Here is a 13,276-nt window from a genome sequence, read left to right as displayed (position 1 = left end):
ATAGTCTTGGCTTGAAATATGATGGAGGAACATAATGGATATATGGTCAAGGAAGCTATAGATGGGAAATACCCATTTTTGATAGATGAGTATAATATGCGGCATATCAAGGTGAGTCATAGCCCCCTTTCAAACTATTTTATGTGTTTAACTATCGGGGTGAAAAGCATGATATGTAAATGAAAATTTCTTTTATATACATATATATATGAAATGATTTTTGATAACATGATTATGAAATGAAATTGTTTCGCATGTTCAATGTGATAAATGCTTCATGATGAGCTTGAGTTTTGTCAACCCGTTTTCTTTCGGTACACTACTATTTACTCCGAAAGTGGAGGCCTGTAGTTAGATAGTTGCGCAACTAGGATTTGTCCACCCACCCAACGTGTAACGGTGGGATGTTTGGTTGCCTTTGTGACGACCATCATTCCCAGTCCGACCACGCGGTGTTCTAGCTACCTTATATTTAAATGGTCGTCTCCATGGCACGACCCTATTATTATTAATACGGCACTTGATTGACAGCTTGTGCCATGAAATGAATCATATATATTGTTGGACTTGATAAATTGGTAGTAGTAGTGGCTCAAGCATTTACTCATCAAAATTATGTAAATTATGCCTTTGTGGCTAAATGAAATTGATATTGAATTATGCCCTTGTGGCTAAGTGAAATTGATATTAATATTGTTGATAATTGGAAATTGTTTGAACATACGGATTGGGTATCGTCCCTCATATGATATCTTGAAAGACGTTGAAATTGGTGATATTGAAATGATTTTGGTAACCGAATGATTTTGGTATGATATACGATTAATCGATTTATATACCTTTTTCTCTCATGATGATTTGACAAATGAGAACCTGAAATTTTATTATGGATTTTTCCAAGTCTTGATATGACATTATGGTATTTGGAAACTTGATAACATGATATGAAAATTTTGTCGATCATATGGTTTGGATATTTCGAAATGTAATAGTAATCGGTTTTCTAAGTATTAAAACGGTGATGTACCAAGATTTATATAAAAACCTATGCACTCACCAACTACGTTTTCGTAGTTGACACTTTTTCTTCATGCTTTTCAGGAAATAAGCTTAAGCATTGAGGATTTATATGCTTCATGATTATTTGCATTGCACTTTGGAGTCAAAGATCAAATCTTGTGATAGGCAATGGGATCCGCCTTGATCATTGTAGTTTACTATTTCATGTGCTTGTTATTTGGTTCGTGGACTTAATATCCGAGTATGGTGAACGCATTTGTACTTGAAAATTGGTTCACATGTTTGTACATTGTAAATTATTTTTATCAAATAAAGTTATGGTGAATGTTATTTATAATCCTTTGTTTTGAATACTCGACTTTCTGTACATCTCATTGTTCCGCCTTAGTTGGGGTGTTACAGAAAATGGTATCAGAGCCAAGGTTATAGAGAACATTGGAGTTCCTACGGGAATTTCAAAACTATAGCCACTTTTCAAAACGAGTTTTATAGTCGAGTCGAGCATGAGGTTAAGTGGATTAGTTTGAGCTTTACATGGTAGGACCCTAATTAAACATAGAGTCATGAATCTATGTTTAATTATGAGAGAACCATGTAAAACTCAAACGACCACTTGGACTTATGTTCAAAAGGATTCCTTTTCAAAAAAAAACAAAGAGATATTTATTAAATCCGTTTTTATGAGCATACATGTTGCATTTAGACATTCACCTAAGCACATATAAGGATTCGAGAATTGCTTTAGTTGAGGATTATGCTAGCTTGGTAGGATTCCCCTTCTTGCACATTAGAAGTGAAACGAATCTAAGATTGAAATATATTTGTTGATACATGCTACTCTATGCTATAACATGCAAACTTGGGCATGATTGATTTGATTGCAACATGAAAGTTATAAGGTACAACGTGAAAGTTGTAATGTGCAATGTGAAAGCTTGAATTGTCAATGTGAAAGTTTAAAGGTGCAATGTGAAAATTTTGTAAGAAATGCATGCGTAAAAGATTTATTAATTATGATGTTGAACTTTAAGTAGCATATGCACTATAAAATAATGTGATTATTATGAAGCAAGAAATTATTTTCGAATACGACTTGTTTAAGTTACTGGGTGATGAGACTGATTATTTAAGAATGAACTGAAAGGGGATATAGGTATGACGAGTAATATGAAATTCTATAGCCGATATGGATATAAGAGCTTTTATTCTCTAAGTTTGGACTATTTGAAATATGGATATAAGAGCTCTTACTCTCTAAGTTTGAGCTATTTGAAATTAACCTGTGAATATTGCGATGATTATGTAGTCATGCCTTACTATTGAGATACTTATTGCACCCTAAGGTTGAGTTATATAAGGACTAGTGCGTAGATGATGTAATGACTATATAGTTGTGCCTAATTATGAGATAGTTCTGATGCTCTAAGATGTGACTATTGAGAACCAATAATTGCTTGATATGATGATAATATGGTTAGTCCTTACTATCAAGATAGATATTGTATGTCGAGATTCGACCGCTTGAGAACTAGTGATTGCCCTTGGAAAATTCATTATAAACTAGAAATTTTCTAAGTATGAAAGTTGTCATTAAGTATCCCTCTGATATTCGTTCACTCGTGCTTTTTAAAACTATTCAATATCCTTTTTCTTATGACACCGCTATTCATTATTTACATACGACGACGCGATATCACCTATAAAGCATCCACTCACGAGCGTTTGACGATATACTCTAAGGATTATAGTCCCAAGATATGACGCGACTTGAAGATATCTACGCACAAACTTTTTATGCGATCTGAGATGGCGCAAAACATATGGGGAATGTCAAAATAAGTCGGAGATTTACAAATGGTGAGCGACACTAATGCCTTATCACGATACGACGTCACCGGTCAAACACGTACCCATACATTCTAGATGACACACTGTAAGGAATGTAGCCTCGAAATTTGGTGCAATATTTCTATTTTAACACGTATACACGAACATCTATCTATACTATCTAAGTCGGTGCGGCATATGTTGACGTCATCGAAAGTTGGAGTTCAATGGGCAACATAACACATAGAAGTGATTTCTTTAACTCGCGCAAAGAGTCTGATTCGAGTCTTAATGAATCTTTTGTTTCTATATCATTATTTCATTCATTCAAAACCAAATTCTATATCCTTGACATTCTTGATAATTCAAAGTATTGATCACCACCGCTTCCCTTCAAAAGTTAATAACCTAACAACATACAACTCACTTACCCAACACTCAATAATAGCGAAATCGAGTAAGTGATACCCTACTCTCGCTGCGACATCAAGAGGTGCGAATGACGTTTAGTCATCAGTTGTCCAAAAGTGAAATGCTTGGGATAAATATATAGCATAGAAGATGCTATTGGATCACAAACATAACGTAGGCCATGGAAGATATGTTGTATGTCAATCAAAGTACAAAGAAGCAAATTTTCGCAAGCGACGATGAAGCATTCCGTTTAACTCACCTAAAGATATTAATCTGGGTTGACATCTTATTCTCGCTACGAACTCTTACTCCTAACTTCCACATTGAAGCTAGCCAAGTGAATTTTGACAAACTCGAAGACCAAACACGATGAAAGCATGGTCATTCTTCTTTTCCAAAGATTTATGATTCCCTTAATCCACGGATGACTAGACACAACACCTGAAAGTGGTGAGACCAAATAACTAACACCACCCACTCGCAACGACTTTAAGAGAAGGATTCACTCGATACAAGGAAATTCAAGAAACTAGCGAGTCAGAGAAGTATAGTATAGAAGATACTATAGACTAGTATACCCAATGAAAGCGATGCCTTGGATATGGTCTACATATGAGCGAGTGTATGGGCAATTGAACTGAGGCCTCAAAGTGATGAAGGAATTAAAGGTCCTTTTATCCATGTAAAATGGAGCCTCGACAGAAATTAGAAGAAATCCAAAGTTACCGTTGGAGCGAAGATGCAAAATTAAGAAGGATAGGAAGTAATGTAAGAATTATGTGACCCCGTGATTCGAAGATAAATGAAAAATGATTTGGGACTGCTCTAGAGGACAAGATTAGTTACAAGTAGGATTAGGAAATCTGGAGAATTGAAGGCCTTTGAGAATGATAAGAAGTTTTGGTGGATTGAAGACTGCCAAAGAAAGTAAGAAAGCAAGATGATTCAAGGAACCTAGTTAAGAAGGTGGCTAATGAGCTTGTTTAGAAGAGAAAGCGAGATGATACGAAAAGCATGAAATCCCTTACATTTTTCTAGAAGAAAATTGTTAAGGAGGTAATCACAACAAGGAAGATACTCGAACGAAGAGTGTGAAGCGCAAGATTATACTTTATCTTTCAAGAAAGAGTTGTTCACTAGCATCATTAAAGTTGATGTGGAGTAGAAAGTAAAGGGAGATGGTTTCACTAAAACGACGAAGTGACGACATTGACGGCGTCTACAAGACGTAGTCGGGGAGGTATGCATCTTTATGGTGCTTATCATTTTATTCTTTGGAGATCACTTGGAAAACCTCAATCGAAAGACAAGCTATCAGTAGAGCATATGAACTGGGTTAAGAGAAAGCGGTATATGCATAACGCCTGATCGAGGCTAGCTTTACAAAAGAGGAAAAGTATGGTCAATAAGTAGAGAAGGTACGATGAGTTGTGATGGTCATTCCCTTAAGATCAACGATCTGTAGAAACATGGGCAAAAAGGCGAACTTAGGTGAGAATAATCTTGCAACACAGGGTGAATCGTCAAGGACCATCAACCCAGGGAATAGTGCGCCCAAGGAAAGTGAAGAAAAAAAAAAAACCACATGGAATCACTTAAGTTAGTATTGAAAGAAAATAAGAAATACCACAACACATACTATCACAACGATCAAGGAAGTTGATCGCTGAACTAAGTTTCTAGAAACTACAAACTCTAGGAAGAGCTAGATACAGAACATTTGAACGGGAGCGTGATAATGGTAACATACATTCGAGATGAGTTAGGATTTAAGGATCCGTATCAGCATGATATGACAAGTACCCCTGACATAATCTCGAGAACTAGCGACCGCACGTGTGTCGTTCAAGGTGACGATTACGCTAGTAAGAGATGGATTCAAGTGGCGGAACAATAAGGAGTACGGTTATCCATAAGAACACGAAGGAAAAACTAAGATAACTAAATGGTTGAGAATAGGACGAGGTACGAAGCTCCACCTAAATTATGTTACATCACAATTCCCAAGAACATTAGGCTGGTGTACTTGAAAAGAAGATTAGCTTAGAAAACTAAAAACAGATATGAGGCTTTCGAGAGCAAGGTCATTGGAAGTTTTGTAAAGGTCTGAAAGGACTTAAGAAGAATTGTCCCGGAGAAGGAATCCATACTAATAAGGGCTTGAGGTGTCCGTCTTACCAAGATAGTGAGGGTATGATATGATTAAATGTAAGCATGAGGATTGTGTAAACTCTATCGCGAGGAATGCGTAGGAAGAGAAGAAAAATGGAAGAGGTTATATGTGCATATGTCAAAAAGGAGCTTGGTAGGAAATATGTCACAGATGATAGAACTTCTACATTAAAAAAGAAGAAATAAAGGTGCCATGAAACGATTTGAAAGTCAATATCGGCAAGAGCAAGAGAAATTATTAACGATGTGACTTAGCGAATAACGGAAAAAGGTGACTTTGGAAAATAAGGGTGAAATTGAAAGAACAAAGGTGAGTATGAGGAACGAGATGGAACTATCATCATACATTACATGACCGATTTCCCTTGCATGCCATAAGACAATAAAGACGAAACTGAAAACTCTAGATAGAGGTGTTATGGAAACGTACCCTTGCAAATTTTAATACAACTCAGCATCCCGGATTAGCATCACCCTTGTTAAGGGGGTAATCCCTTAACAAGTGATTAGTCACTAACGGAATCAATATTTTCTGTTGGCGGCAAGCGTGTCCAACATCAAACCAAAGAAAGCTAGAAGTAGGCAAGGAGCCAGTGGAAGATTCCTTACTGGGGAAAGCAAACGATAAAGGAAAGTACACGAAGTGACAATGGGAAATGAGTATCCACCAACGATCGAAGTTCCAACGTCTCTTACTATTTTTGTTATAACTCACGTTACAATGCGTTTACTCATTTTACACCTCCGTGTTGATATTCTTGTCATCATCCCATTACTTGACATTGATTTAGGCAAGATGGACAACCCATAATGATTTCTTATGATTAACCTTAAGTCATCTCAAGAAGTGAGCAACAATTATAACTCTTTCAAATCTTCTAATCAAGTGATATTTATGGCACCAAGGACTAGATGCCCCAACTAGGGAGGTTAAAAAGTCCGTAAGTAACTAAAAGGTCGTGATAAAACCTATATGAACTCTCACATTTGTATGACTCCGTGAAGCTATCCTTATCATCAACCTATTCATTTTATCACCGTGTGAACGAGCAAACTTCGAGGACGAAGTTGATGTTAAGGGGGTGATGATGTAACAACCCTCAATTTCCAATTAGGATAATTTACATGGACTTATCTAGGTCCTTATCCTTAGAGGTTTATTAAGAGAATCGACCTTCTAGACATTCAAAGCATAGCGATAATTTCCCCCTAGTACAGTGAACTGCCTTAGAAATGCCATAAACAATAACTATAATCATTCAATACAATCTCAAGCTCTAAATTAGTTCTAACTGAACTTGACGAAACGTCAATGAACTAAAATATATATATATATATACATACATACATATACGGATCTAAATATATAAATGCATATGATCACACGAGTACTTTAAAAAGCCTACTAACTAATTAATTTGAAAGTCCATACATGTACTTATACATACAATACATATGCATACATGTTTTACCTACAAAACTAAATACCCTCTTCAAATTTTAAACAAAATTTCGGCCATATGCATGCACAAAGCCATGTACCAATCAAAATTTAATTAGAAATCTTTCTTTACACATCCAAGACAAAAGTTGGACCACCTTAAACACTTACACTCACTCCACTCTTACCTTACACTCCTTTTGTCTCATCTTTCTCTTAAAAATCTGCACTCCCTCCTCTCTCTCTCACTCTTCTCTCACGTGAACAAGCTTGGGAACATCACACACTTCATTCATATTTATCAAAGCAACACACACTCTCCCAAAAATGCTCTCAACTTTCACTTTCACTCTTCCTCCTCTCTTTCTTCTCCTCTTGGACGGTTTCAAGCAAAGAAAAAGGAACAAGACAAGCTTTACTTTCATTATCACACCCTCTCTCATCACAAGAACTCTCAACACTCTTTCTCTCCCTCTCTTTTTCTGATTTTCGGACAGCAAAAATAAGGGCAGAAAAACTTCCCCAAAACACCACTTTGAAGCATCAAATCTACATCTTTAGGTCACCATCTAGTAAGGGATAATGGAAGGTCAATCTCAAGGGTCTTGGAGGTCTTCTAGTGCACGAAAACAGCCCTCAACTGCCATGAAAGTCGTGACCCAGCAGCCCCATATCAGCCCTCAAACTCGACCCATCAACACTCTTGATCTCCTTGTTTTGATCTTCAAAGGTTGATAACTTGACCTCTTTTGATTATCACTTTTTTTACCTTTCAATTTGTCACTAAATACACATAGATCCACATGCATGCATATTTAAAGGATTGATCTAAAGGAAAAAAAAAATCATGAAGGTAAGATAATAATAGGTTGAGTGTAAGAATGTTAGATCTTGACATGCATATATATAGATTTAAGTAGTTTTGAATATAAAAATCTATTGAGTGGTGTTAAAGAGTGCAAAATAAGTAAGAGAGACCATTGGTGGGCTGTTTAGATCAAAAATAAAGGCACAGAATCTGTAACAGAACTTGAGGCTGGTAAACCGGGCATTTGGGGACCGATTCAGGGAAAGTGTCCAACATAAAAGTTGTAGATATATGAGTCTAGTTTCACCACCAACTAGAATCAAGTGAAAAGGGTGAACAGAACTCGAGATATGAATCTTTTAGTAACCAGTGGTCGAGCTGAGTTTTCACCAAAAAGCTTAACTTCACAAAATTAGAAATCAACCTTTGAATCCAATAACTTTGTACAGAAATACTAGCTATAAAATCTATAGAAGCACTATTAACATGATAGGATATTGATACAAAATAAAGTTAATACATTGGGGAAGTCAAAATAGGTGTTGGGTGAAGTAATAAAGTAAAGACATGTGATTGTGTTTTCAAGATAAGCTGATCAGGAAACTATGTTAACTTGGGGAGGTGATATCTCGAGTTGGGTATGATATTTTTGAACTATTTTTATGTCTAAAATTAATTTCAGAGAGTTTTCTTTTGAATGGAACCGGTTTCAGGTCATATTTCAAAGGAAAAGTCAGCCAAACATATTTTTGAAGTTAAGGTCGCAAAACTGGGATTTTGGTCTGGAAATCAGTAGATTTTGTCGATTTTTAATTCTCAAAATACTAAGCTCTAGAAGCCAAATTTGGTGAAAAGTGATTTTTATGAGTTCTTATCTTAAAATAAAATTTTAGGTTTTTTCCGAGTGTTCCATCACAGATAACTTTTATAAAACATTTTAGGTCGCACAGCAGGAACCGTTGTAACCAGTTTTAGTGCGGAAATTTTTAAAGGTAGAAACAATGTCTAAAAATTAAGTAAAAATTTACAAAATTATAAGACACATATAGGTTGCTACAAAAAAATCAGGAAGGTTCAAATAATTCGTCTTGACCCAAAAATAGTAGCTAACATTTCGTAAAAATAAAGTATAAAACAGAAAATTTGTAAGTAATCTTATAAATGGTATAATGGGCTATGTAATGAACTAAGAACCATAATGGGCTAACCCGGCCCAAATAACCAACCCATAAAACCACAAATCAGTAGGCCCACCTAGTCCAATAAGGTATATGGCCCAATAACCAATATAACCCATTAAGCACATAACCCAAATAAGGTGAAGCCCAAGAACTAATGTAAGCCCAAAACATTTAAAAGCCTATGACACTTTGGGCCTAATTGATAATGACCCATAACACTTAAACGAATTTCATGAACCAAGTAATCGCAAGACAAATCGATGATTATATGAGTTGAAGATAAGTGTAACCAAAATAAACCAAAGATAATTAAGTGAGATAAACATAAGTAATTATGTTGGCCAAACTATATATTGACATCACAAATGCTAATTCGTGCTAAAGTTGGTTACACATCAAAAGATGAATAAGGATAATATAACTTAATATGGCATTTATATATGATAACCTAATATGCCAAGTGAAACCACAAATGAAGCCAAGTTACCGAGAACCTAATAACTTATAACTACGCATGTAATAAAAGTAACATTTTACACCATCAATCTCTACAACCAAAACGATGCGAGTGTTACCAATATACTTGGATCCCACAATTGATAGCAATATAATGAAAATGACATTTCTAAGTGATGGCTTAAGATAGGAACTTACGTATATTAGTCCTATCGTAGGGATAGTCTTGGCTTGAAATATGATGGAGGAACATAATGGATATATGGTCAAGGAAGCTATAGATGGGAAATACCCATTTTGGATAGATGAGTATAATATGCGGCATATCAAGGTGAGTCATAGCCCCCTTTCAAACTATTTTATGTGTTTAACTATCGGGGTGAAAAGCATGATATGTAAATGAAAATTTCTTTTATATACATATATATATGAAATGATTTTTGATAACATGATTATGAAATGAAATTGTTTCGTATGTTCAATGTGATAAATGCTTCATGATGAGCTTGAGTTTTGTCAACCCGTTTTCTTTCGGTACACTACTATTTACTCCGAAAGTGGAGGCCTGTAGTTAGATAGTTGCACAACTAGGATTAGTCCACCCACCCAACGTGTAACGGTGGGATGTTTGGTTGCCTTTGTGACGGCCATCATTCCCAGCCCAACCACGCGCTGTTCTAGCTACCTTATATTTAAATGGTCGTCTCCATGGCACGACCCTATTATTATTAATACGGCACTTGATTGACAGCTTGTGCCATGAAATGAATTATATATATTGTTAGACTTGATAAAATGGTAGTAGTAGTGGCTCAAGCATTTACTCATCAAAATTATGTAAATTATGCCTTTGTGGCTAAATGAAATTGATATTGAATTATGCCCTTGTGGCTAAGTGAAATTGATATTAATATTGTTGATAATTGGAAATTGTTTGAACATACGGATTGGGTATCGTCCCTCATATGATATCTTGAAAGACGTTGAAATTGGTGATATTGAAATGATTTTGGTAACCGAATGATTTTGGTATGATATACGATTAATCGATTTATATACCTTTTTCTCTCATGATGATTTGACAAATGAGAACCTGAAATTTTACTATGGATTTTTCCAAGTCTTGATATGACATTATGGTATTTGGAAACTTGATTACATGATATGAAAATTTTGTCGATCATATGGTTTGGATATTTCGAAATGTAATAGTAATCGGTTTTCTAAGTATTAAAACGGTGATGTACCAAGATTTATATAAAAACCTATGCACTCACCAACTACGTTTTCGTAGTTGACACTTTTTCTTCATGCTTTTCAGGAAATAAGCTTAAGCATTGAGGATTTATATGCTTCATGATTATTTGCATTGCACTTTGGAGTCAAAGATCAAATCTTGTGATAGGCAATGGGATCCGCCTTGATCATTGTAGTTTACTATTTCATGTGCTTGTTATTTGGTTCGTGGACTTAATATCCGAGTATGGTGAACGCATTTGTACTTGGAAATTGGTTCACATGTTTGTACATTGTAAATTATTTTTATCAAATAAAGCTATGGTGAATGTTATTTATAATCCTTTGTTTTGAATACTCGACTTTCTGTACATCTCATTGTTCCGCCTTAGTTGGGGTGTTACAAGTCTTTTGGTACCTTTTCACAATAAAGATTCTGTTTTGGGTAAAGCAAGTTGTGTAAAATACCTCAGCCCAAAAATGAGACTTGACATTGTTTTGAGCCATCATGAATCTGGCAGCTTCAATGAGAGTTTCGTTTCTTCTTTCTACAACACCATTTTATCGAGGAGTTCTGGCAGCTGAGTAGACTTATGAAATTCCCTTTACACTGCATAACGAATTAAGAGTGATATTCTTAAATTCAGTACCATTGTCACTTCCTAACTGCCTTACTGGCTTCTAGTAGAGAATTTCAGCTTGCTTGATGAAATGAATAATGCTATCAGCAACTTCACTCTTGTGCTTGAGAAAGAAAACCTAGGTGTCTCTTGAATATTCATCAACTATGACCAAAGTATATTTTATTGGTCCAAAGAGATACATATGAAGCAGATCCAAATAGTTATCAATGGTTGAGCATGTTTTAGATTTAAAGGTTGCTTTATGCTGTTTGCCTACCAATGGGTTGTTAGCCTAATGGTACAGCCCCCTGTCAAGGGTTCTAGGCAGCTCGATAAGCGCGGGTTCAAATCCTGGCGAAACCAGAGTTTGTGCCCACCTAGTTCCTGGGCTCTCACCGGGGATGCCAATATGCGGTAATGCGGCATGGTACCAATATGGTACATGGGGCTAAGTGGTTCCTACCCACCTACCATTTTTTTATGTTTGCCTTTCTCACAAGCACCACACAACTTGTCCTTCTCATGGTTAATTGTAGGAAGACTAGACACCAATTCTTTCTTACACAGCTTGTTGATGTCTTTGAAATTCATATGAGACACCTTTTATGCCACAACCAATTTAGCTCATCTTGAGTCTTTGACATGAAACGAAATTCATTCAACACAGTTGGATTTCTTATGTCAAAGGAATACAAAGACTCATCCCTTTTTGCAACAAAAACCACATTGCCTTCTAAATGAAGAACAATTCCCTTATCAACTCAGAATCTCACTTGATAACCAGCATCACACAACTGACTCACACTTATCAAATTGTGTTTCAACCCATTTACATGTGAGACCCTTCTGAATGTAAGGGGACCATTTGAAAGTATACCAAATCCTCCAGTCTTTCCTTGAGAGTCATCTCCAAATATAACATTAGGACCAGCATGAATCCTATAGCTATAGAGCAGAGACTTACATCCGGTCATATGCTTGGAACACCCATTGTCTAAGTGCCCGGTATGTGCATCATGATAGCCCTGCATTTTCAATAAGAGATTAATTCTTTTATGAAACCCATCTAAGGTAGGGTTCACCAAATCTGACCATCTGGTTTAACTCAGATTGGGAAATAGAAAATAAACTCTTATCAGATTTGGACACCCATTTTTGTTTGATCTGATCTTTACCAGATTTGAATTTCTTTCTAGCAATATTTAAAGTTTCCTTTTTAGCTCTAGATGCACGTTTCGTGCATAGATTATTGTCCATCGCAATGCAATTCTGAGGCCTGATCATTATGAAGAGATGGCGTCAACAAGGTCGTGATGTCATCATCACCTTGTGATGACGTCATCACGAAGTGAGGAGTTCGTGTGAAGATATCCAAAGCCCACGAACATGCTTGAAGTCCAGCCCATTCAACAACCTATATATACAAGACTTAGGTTTAGGGTTTCGTTTAATGGTTTTAGACTAGTCAGAAATCTATTCAACGGATCGGTGTAGAGATCAATAGACCGTGTCCACCATGTAATTCATTGTTATTGTCGCCTTTGATGTGCGTTCGCAAGGATGCGTTGCTTTTCCTAATCTAGTAATATGTGTAATTCTAGCGGTTATGGGGTTGTCACGATTTCCTATTATACTAATGCAATAAAAAGTAAATAAAGTCGCAACCGCTTATTCAGCGAGAGACTCAGTCTGAAAATAGTTTGAAAAAGCAAATAACAGTAATTTAATTAAAATACTTGTTTGACATCTCCGATATCATGGTACGACCAAATACTATTCTACCGGTTTGCTAAACTGTTGGAAACTTAATCACGGCTTAGATTCTCGTAGATTCACTTTGCCTAATAACTAGTGCTGTCGTTAGACTCATACTACCCTATAAACAAATTCTCGCTAGATTCATTGTTTAAGCATTAATGACCTAAAGTTTGTGTTACTAATTCATCTTTTAATTAACCAGCTCTTAAGCCATGACCAAATATAATTATCTCCGGTGACCACAGTGCTCGTTTCCAAGTTAAAGGATCGCGTCTGACATTGTTAAGCTTCATGTTCAATTCATCCTAATCATTATGGTTCTAGATCCCTCGGTTACAAG

The sequence above is a fragment of the Erigeron canadensis genome, chromosome 3, assembly GCF_010389155.1.
Source record: "Erigeron canadensis isolate Cc75 chromosome 3, C_canadensis_v1, whole genome shotgun sequence".
In the NCBI taxonomy this organism is placed as follows: domain Eukaryota; kingdom Viridiplantae; phylum Streptophyta; class Magnoliopsida; order Asterales; family Asteraceae; genus Erigeron; species Erigeron canadensis.
This window is presented reverse-complemented; position numbering follows the sequence as displayed.